This window comes from Phalangium opilio, unplaced genomic scaffold (genome assembly GCF_054372755.1).
Source record: "Phalangium opilio isolate 3A_F unplaced genomic scaffold, DU_Popi_V2 ptg000352l_1, whole genome shotgun sequence".
In the NCBI taxonomy this organism is placed as follows: Eukaryota; Metazoa; Arthropoda; class Arachnida; order Opiliones; family Phalangiidae; genus Phalangium; species Phalangium opilio.
In genome coordinates this window covers 8,041,316-8,051,017 of record NW_028324228.1, presented here as the reverse complement: position 1 = coordinate 8,051,017, position 9,702 = coordinate 8,041,316, and positions in this window count along the sequence as shown.

The following is a 9,702-nucleotide window of genomic DNA, read 5'->3' as shown; positions in this document are numbered from 1 at the left end:
ATGGTTAACGCCGTCGGCTGTTTACCGAAAGGTTGGTGGTTCGAGCCCATCCGGGAGCGGTGTTGTGAGGTCTTAGATGTAACGTAAAATTCAGAGTTTTTTAAAAATAACTGACGAACATTTAATTTTTGGTCTTCCGTGGCGCAATGGTTAGAGCGTTCAGCTGTTATTCAAAAGGTTGGTGGTTCGAGCCCACCCGGGAGCAGTGTTGTGAAGTCTCAAATGTAACGTAAAAAGCCAAAGTTTTTCCACAATACCTGACGAACATTTAATCTTTGGGCTTCCGTGGCGCAATGGTTAGCGCGTTCGGCTGTTAACTGAAAGGTTGGTGGTTCGAGACCATCCGGGAGCGGTGTTGTGAGCTCTCACATGTAACGTAAAAAGCCAAAGTTTTTAAACAATACCTGACGAACATTTAATCTTTGGGCTTCCGTTGCACAATGGTTAACGCCGTCGGCTGTTAACCGAAAGGTTGGTGGTTCGAGCCCATCCGGGAGCGGTGTTGTGAGATCTCACATGTAACGTAAAAATCCAAAGTTTTTACACAATACCTGACGAACATTTAATCTTTGGGCTTCCGTTGCGCAATGGTTAACGCCGTCGGCTGTTAACCGAAAGGTTGGTGGTTCGAGCCCATCCGGGAGCGGTGTTGTGAGGTCTTAGATGTAACGTAAAATTCAGAGTTTTTTAAAAATAACTGACGAACATTTAATTTTTGGTCTTCCGTGGCGCAATGGTTAGAGCGTTCAGCTGTTATTCAAAAGGTTTGTGGTTCGAGCCCATCCGGGAGCGGTGTTGTGAAGTCTCAGATGTGACGTAAATAGTTAAAGTTTTTCTACAATACCTGACGAACATTTAATCTTTGGGCTTCCGTGGCGCAATGGTTAGCACGTTCGGCTGTTAACCGAAAGGTTGGTTGTTCGAGCCCATCCGTGAGCGGTGTTGTGAGGTCTCAGATGTGACGTAAAAAGTCAAAGTTTTTCCACAATACCTGACGAACATTTAATTTCTGGGCTTCCGTGGCGCAATGGTTAGCGCGTTCGGCTGTTAACCGAAAGGTTGGTGGTTCGAGCCCACCCAAGAGCGGTGTTGTGAAATCTCACATGTAACGTAAAAATCCAAAGTTTTTCCACAATACCTGACGAACATTTAATCGTTGGGCTTCCGTTGCGCAATGGTTAACGCCGTCGGCTGTTACCGAAAGGTTGGTGGTTCGAGCCCATCCGGGAGCGGTGTTGTGAGGTCTTAGATGTAACGTAAAATTCAGAGTTTTTTAAAAATAACTGACGAACATTGAATTTTTGGGCTTCCGTGGCGCAATTGGTTAGAGCGTTCAGCTGTTATTCAAAAGGTTTGTGGTTCGAGCCCATCCGGGAGCGGTGTTGTGAAGTCTCAGATGTGACGTAAAAAGTCAAAGTTTTTCCACAATACCTGACGACCATTTCATTTCTGAGCTTCCTTGGCTCCATGGTTAGCGTGTTCGGATGTTAAGCTTAAGGTTGGTGGTTCGAGCCCACCCGGGAGCAGTGTTGTGAAGTCTCAAATGTAACGTAAAAAGCCAAAGTTTTTCCACAATACCTGACGAACATTTAATTTTTGGGCTTCCGTGGCTCAATGGTTTGCGCGTTCGGCTGTTAACTAATAGGTTGGTAGTTCGAGCCCACCCGGGAGCGGAGTTGTGAAATCTCACAGGTAACGTAAAAAGCCAAAGTTTTTAAACAATACCTGACGAACATTTAATCTTTGGGCTTCCGTTGCACAATGGTTAACGCCGTCGGCTGTTAACCGAAAGGTTGGTGGTTCGAGCCCATCCGGGAGCGGTGTTGTGAGATCTCACATGTAACGTAAAAATCCAAAGTTTTTCCACAATACCTGACGAACATTTAATCTTTGGGCTTCCGTTGCGCAATGGTTAACGCCGTCGGCTGTTAACCGAAAGGTTGGTGGTTCGAGCCCATCCGGGAGCGGTGTTGTGAGGTCTCAGATGTGACGTAAAAAGTCAAAGTTTTTCCACAATACCTGACGAACATTTAATCGTTGGGCTTCCGTTGCGCAATGGTTAACGCCGTCGGCTGTTAACCGAAAGGTTGGTTTTTCGAACCCATCCGGGAGCGGTGTTGTGAGGTCTTAGATGTAACGTAAAATTCAGAGTTTTTTAAAAATAACTGACGAACATTTAATTTTTGGGCTTCCGTGGCGCAATGGTTAGAGCGTTCAGCTGTTAACCGAAAGGTTGGTGGTTCGAGCCCATCCGGGAGCGGTGTTGTGAGATCTCACATGTAACGTAAAAATCCAAAGTTTTTCCACAATACCTGACGAACATTTAATCTTTGGGCTTCCGTGGCGCAATGGTTAGCACGTTCGGCTGTTAACCGAAAGGTTGGTTGTTCGAGCCCATCCGTGAGCGGTGTTGTGAGGTCTCAGATGTGACGTAAAAAGTCAAAGTTTTTCCACAATACCTGACGAACATTTAATTTCTGGGCTTCCGTGGCGCAATGGTTAGCGCGTTCGGCTGTTAACCGAAAGGTTGGTGGTTCGAGCCCACCCAAGAGCGGTGTTGTGAAATCTCACATGTAACGTAAAAATCCAAAGTTTTTCCACAATACCTGACGAACATTTAATTTTTGGGCTTCCGTGGCGCAATGGTTAGCGCGTTCGGCTGTTAACCGAAAGGTTGGTGGTTCGAGCCCACCCAAGAGCGGTGTTGTGAAATCTCACATGTAACGTAAAAATCCAAAGTTTTTCCACAATACCTGACGAACATTTAATCGTTGGGCTTCCGTTGCGCAATGGTTAACGCCGTCGGCTGTTACCGAAAGTTTGGTGGTTCGAGCCCATCTGGGAGCGGTGTTGTGAGGTCTTAGATGTAACGTAAAATTCAGAGTTTTTTAAAAATAACTGACGAACATTGAATTTTTGGGCTTCCGTGGCGCAATTGGTTAGAGCGTTCAGCTGTTATTCAAAAGGTTTGTGGTTCGAGCCCATCCGGGAGCGGTGTTGTGAAGTCTCAGATGTGACGTAAAAAGTCAAAGTTTTTCCACAATACCTGACGACCATTTCATTTCTGAGCTTCCTTGGCTCCATGGTTAGCGTGTTCGGATGTTAAGCTTAAGGTTGGTGGTTCGAGCCCACCCGGGAGCAGTGTTGTGAAGTCTCAAATGTAACGTAAAAAGCCAAAGTTTTTCCACAATACCTGACGAACATTTAATCTTTGGGCTTCCGTTGCACAATGGTTAACGCCGTCGGCTGTTTACCGAAAGGTTGGTGGTTCGAGCCCATCCGGGAGCGGTGTTGTGAGGTCTTAGATGTAACGTAAAATTCAGAGTTTTTTAAAAATAACTGACGAACATTTAATTTTTGGTCTTCCGTGGCGCAATGGTTAGAGCGTTCAGCTGTTATTCAAAAGGTTGGTGGTTCGAGCCCACCCGGGAGCAGTGTTGTGAAGTCTCAAATGTAACGTAAAAAGCCAAAGTTTTTCCACAATACCTGACGAACATTTAATCTTTGGGCTTTCGTGGCGCAATGGTTAGCGCGTTCGGCTGTTAACTGAAAGGTTGGTGGTTCGAGACCATCCGGGAGCGGTGTTGTGAGCTCTCACATGTATCGTAAAAAGCCAAAGTTTTTAAACAATACCTGACGAACATTTAATCTTTGGGCTTCCGTTGCACAATGGTTAACGCCGTCGGCTGTTAACCGAAAGGTTGGTGGTTCGAGCCCATCCGGGAGCGGTGTTGTGAGATCTCACATGTAACGTAAAAATCCAAAGTTTTTCCACAATACCTGACGAACATTTAATCTTTGGGCTTCCGTTGCGCAATGGTTAACGCCGTCGGCTGTTAACCGAAAGGTTGGTGGTTCGAGCCCATCCGGGAGCGGTGTTGTGAGGTCTTAGATGTAACGTAAAATTCAGAGTTTTATAAAAATAACTGACGAACATTTAATTTTTGGTCTTCCGTGGCGCAATGGTTAGAGCGTTCAGCTGTTATTCAAAAGGTTTGTGGTTCGAGCCCATCCGGGAGCGGTGTTGTGAAGTCTCAGATGTGACGTAAATAGTTAAAGTTTTTCTACAATACCTGACGAACATTTAATCTTTGGGCTTCCGTGGCGCAATGGTTAGCACGTTCGGCTGTTAACCGAAAGGTTGGTTGTTCGAGCCCATCCGTGAGCGGTGTTGTGAGGTCTCAGATGTGACGTAAAAAGTCAAAGTTTTTCCACAATACCTGACGAACATTTAATTTCTGGGCTTCCGTGGCGCAATGGTTAGCGCGTTCGGCTGTTAACCGAAAGGTTGGTGGTTCGAGCCCACCCAAGAGCGGTGTTGTGAAATCTCACATGTAACGTAAAAATCCAAAGTTTTTCCACAATACCTGACGAACATTTAATCGTTGGGCTTCCGTTGCGCAATGGTTAACGCCGTCGGCTGTTACCGAAAGGTTGGTGGTTCGAGCCCATCCGGGAGCGGTGTTGTGAGGTCTTAGATGTAACGTAAAATTCAGAGTTTTTTAAAAATAACTGACGAACATTGAATTTTTGGGCTTCCGTGGCGCAATTGGTTAGAGCGTTCAGCTGTTATTCAAAAGGTTTGTGGTTCAAGCCCATCCGGGAGCGGTGTTGTGAAGTCTCAGATGTGACGTAAAAAGTCAAAGTTTTTCCACAATACCTGACGACCATTTCATTTCTGAGCTTCCTTGGCTCCATGGTTAGCGTGTTCGGATGTTAAGCTTAAGGTTGGTGGTTCGAGCCCACCCGGGAGCAGTGTTGTGAAGTCTCAAATGTAACGTAAAAAGCCAAAGTTTTTCCACAATACCTGACGAACATTTAATTTTTGGGCTTCCGTGGCTCAATGGTTTGCGCGTTCGGCTGTTAACTAATAGGTTGGTAGTTCGAGCCCACCCGGGAGCGGAGTTGTGTAATCTCACAGGTAACGTAAAAATCCAAAGTTTTTCCACAATACCTGACGAACATTTAATCTTTGGGCTTCCGTTGCGCAATGGTTAACGGGTATACTCGTATTGGATAGAATCCCGTTGGAACGAATTCAGATTTCTACAATTGTAGCCAAATTTAAAAGAATTTATAGCCCAAAGAGGGATTTTCTACTGAATGGGAATATTTATATGGAAGAGCTTTCGACTGAATGGGATGGGTTTACACATTTAAAATCATAGCGTTTTCCTCGAGTTGCCGAGCTCCAGTAGCGCTATGGATAAAGTGATTTGGATGATCGAAGAAGTTAAGCAGCATCGAGCGCCGTCAGTGCTTGGGAGGGAGATCTCTTAAAGGCAAGGCTAGGTTACGTTAGGATTAGACAATTTCCAAAAATGGAAGTTATTTACTGAAATTTATTGAAGAATGTTATTGGTGAACATACATATGGTTTGCTGCGATATCAAGAAGTTTAGTATGAAAATCAATTTAATTTTTAGGTTAGGTTAGGTTTGGCTTGGTTTGGTTGGGTTAGGTTTGGGTTGGGTTGGGTTAGGTTAGGTTAGGTTAGACAATTTCCAACAATGAAAATTATTTACTGAAATTTATCGAAGAATATTATTGGTGAACATACTGCAATATCAAGAAGTTTGCAAGACCATCAATTTTATTTATAGGTTAGGGTAAGGTTTGGTTTGGTTAGGTTAGGTTAGGTTTGGTTAGCTTAGGTTTGTCAAGGTTAGGGTTGGTTTGGTTAGGTTAGGTTTGGTTAGGTTAGGTTTGTCTAGGTTAGGTTAGGTTAGGTTAGGTTAGGTTAGGATAGGTTAGGATAGGTGAGGTTAGGTGAGGTTAGGTTAGGTTTGGTTAGGTTAGGTTAGGTTTGGTTTGGTTTGGTGAGGTTTGGTTAGGTTAGGTTCGGTTAGGTTAGGTTAGGTTTGGTTAGGTTAGGTTAGGTTAGGTTAGGTTAGGTTAGGTTTGGTTAGGTTTGGTTAGGTTTGGTTAGGTTAGGTTAGGTTAGGTTAGGTTAGGTTAGGTTAGGTTTGGCTAGGTTAGGTTTGGCTAGGTTTGGTTAGGTTAGGTTAGGTTTGGTTAGATTAGGTTTGGTTAGGTTGGGTTAGATTAGGTTAGGTTAGGTTTGGTTAGGTTTTGTTAGGTTTTGTTAGGTTTGGTTAGGTTTTGTTAGGTTTGGTTAGGTTAGGTTAGGTTAGGTTAGGTTTGGTTCGGTTTGGTTAGGTTAGGTTAGGTTAGGTTTTGTTAGGTTTGGTTAGGTTAGGTTAGGTTAGGTTTTGTTAGGTTTGGTTAGGTTTGGTTAGGTTTTGTTAGGTTTGGTTAGGTTAGGTTAGGTTAGGTATGGTTTGTTTTGGTTAGGTTAGGTTAGGTTAGGTTTTGTTAGGTTTGGTTAGGTTAGGTTAGGTTAGGTTTGGTTTGGTTAGGTTAGGTTAGGTTAGGTTAGGTTAGGTTAGGTTAGGTTAGGTTAGGTTTGGTTTGGTTTGGTTTGGTTAAGTTAGGTTAGAAAATTTCAAACAATGAAAATTATTTACTGAATTTTATTGAAGAATGTTATTGGTGAACATACATATTACTTGCTGAAATATCAAGAAGTTTAATAAGAAAATCAATAGAAAAATAGGAAAGAAAGGAAAATTTATGATTGGAAAAGCGCCCATATTGCGGTATACGGTCTAATGGGATTCGGTCGAACAAGACATTCGATCCAATGGGATTCGACCCAATGGTAGACAATCGGTTAACGCCGTCGGCTGTTAACCGAAAGGTTGGTGGTTCGAGCCCATTCGGGAGCGGTGTTGTGAGGTCTTAGATGTAACGTAAAATTCAGAGTTTTTTAAAAATAACTGACGAACATTTAATTTTTGGTCTTCCGTGGCGCAATGGTTAGAGCGTTCAGCTGTTATTCAAAAGGTTTGTGGTTCGAGCCCATCCGAGAGCGGTGTTGTGAAGTCTCAGATGTGACGTAAAAATCCAAAGTTTTTCCACAATACCTGACGAACATTTAATCGTTGGGCTTCCGTTGCGCAATGGTTAACGCCGTCGGCTGTTAACCGAAAGGTTGGTGGTTCGAGCCCATCCGGGAGCGGTGTTGTGAGGTCTTAGATGTAACGTAAAATTCAGAGTTTTTTAAAAATAACTGACGAACATTTAATTTTTGGGCTTCCGTGGCGCAATGGTTAGCGCGTTCGGCTGTTAACCGAAAGGTTGGTGGTTCGAGCCCATCCGGGAGCGGTAATGTGAGGTCTTAGATGTAACGTAAAATTCAGAGTTTTTTAAAAATACCTGACGAACATTTAATCTTTGGGCTTCCGTGGCGCAATGGTTAGCGCGTTCGGCTGTTAACCGAAAGGTTGGTGGTTCGAGCCCACCCGGTATTGGTGTTGTGAGCTCTCACATGTAACGTAAAAAGCCAAAGTGTTTCCACAATAGCCGACGACCATTTAATTTTTGGGCTTCCGTGGCGCAATGGTTAGCGCGTTCGGCTGTTAACCGAAAGGTTGGTGGTTCGGGCCCATCTGTGAGCGGTGTTGTGAGGTCTCAGATGTGACGTAAAAAGTCAAAGTTTTTCCACAATACCTGACGAACATTTGGCTCGAACCACCAACCTTTTGGTTAACATCCGAACGCGCTAACCTTCGAGCCAAGGAAGCTCAGAAATGAAATGGTCGTCAGGTATTGTGGAAAAACTCTGACTTTGTACGTCACATCCGAGACTTCAAAACACCGCCCCGGATGGGCTCGAACCTCAAACCTTTTGAATAACAGCTGAACGCGCTAACCATTGCGCCACGGAAGCCCAAAAATTAAATGTTCGTCAGATATTTTTAAAAAACTCTGAATTTTACGTTACATCTAAGACCTCACAACACCGCTCCCGGATGGGCTCGAACCACCAACCTTTCGGTTAACAGCCGACGGCGTTAACCATTGTGCAACGGAAGCCCAAAGATTAAATGTTCGTCAGGTATTGTGGAAAAACTTTGACTTTTTACGTCACATCTGAGACTTCAAAACACCGCTCCCGGATGGGCTCGAACCACAAACCTTTTGAATAACAGCTGAACGCTCTAACCATTGCGCCACGGAAGCCCAAAAATTAAATGTTCGTCAGTTATTTTTAAAAAACTCTGAATTTTACGTTACATCTAAGACCTCACAACACAGCTCCCGGATGGGCTCGAACCACCAACCTTTCGGTTAACAGCCGACGGCGTTAACCATTGCTTCACGGAAGCCCAAAAATTAAATGTTCGTCAGGTATTGTGGAAAAACTTTGGATTTTTAGGTTACATGTGAGATTTCACAACACCGCTCCCGGGTGGGCTCGAACCACCAACCTTTCGATTAACAGCCGAACGCGCTAACCATTGCTTCACGGAAGCCCAAAAATTAAATGTTCGTCAGGTATTGTGGAAAAACTTTGACTTTTTACGTCACATCTGAGACTTCACAACACCGCTCCCGGATGGGCTCGAACCACAAACCTTTTGAATAACATCTGAACGCTCTAACCATTGCGCCACGGAAGACCAAAAATTAAATGTTCGTCAGTTATTTTTAAAAAACTCTGAATTTTTCGTTACATCTAAGACCTCACAACACCGCTTCCGGATTGGCTCGAACCACCAACCTTTCGGTTAACAGCCGACGGCGTTAACCATTGTGCAACGGAAGCCCAAAGATTAATTGTTCGTCAGGTATTGTGGAAAAACTTTGACTTTTTACGTCACATCTGAGACTTCACAACACCGCTCCCGGATGGGCTCGAACCACAAACCTTTTGAATAACAGCTGAACGCTCTAACCATTGCGCCACGGAAGCCCAAAAATTAAATGTTCGTCAGTTATTTTTAAAAAACTCTGAATTTTACGTTACATCTAAGACCTCACAGCACCGCTCCCGGATGGGCTCGAACCACCAACCTTTCGGTTAACATCCGACGGCGTTAACCATTGTGCAACGGAAGCCCAAAGATTAAATGTTCGTCAGGTATTGTGGAAAAACTTTGGATTTTTACGTCACATCTGAGATCTCACAACACCGCTCACGGATGGGCTCGAACCACTAACCTTTCGGTTAACAGCCGAACGCGCTAACCATTGCGCCACGGAAGCCCAAAAATTAAATGGTCGTCGGCTATTGTGGAAACACTTTGGCTTTTTACGTTACATGTGAGAGCTCACAACACCGCTCCCGGGTGGGCTCGAACCACAAACCTTTCGGTAAAACAGCCGAACGCGCTAACCATTGCGCCACGGAAGCCCAAAAATTAAATGTTCGTCAGTTATTTTTAAAAAACTCTGAATTTTACGTTACATCTAAGACCTCACAACACCGCTCCCGGATGGGCTCGAACCACCAACCTTTCGGTTAACAGCCGAACGCGCTAACCATTGCGCCACGGAAGCCCAAAAATTAAATGGTCGTCGGCTATTGTGGAAACACTTTGGCTTTTTACGTTACATGTGAAAGCTCACAACACCGCTCCCGGGTGGGCTCGAACCACAAACCTTTCGGTTAACAGCCGAACGCGCTAACCATTGCGCCACGGAAGCCCAAAAATTAAATGGTCGTCGGCTATTGTGGAAACACTTTGGCTTTTTACGTTACATGTGAAAGCTCACAACACCGCTCCCGGGTGGGCTCGAACCACAAACCTTTCGGTTAACAGCCGAACGCGCTAACCATTGCGCCACGGAAGCCCAAAGATTAAATGTTCGTCAGGAATTTTTAAAAAACTCTGAATTTTACGTTACATCTAAGAC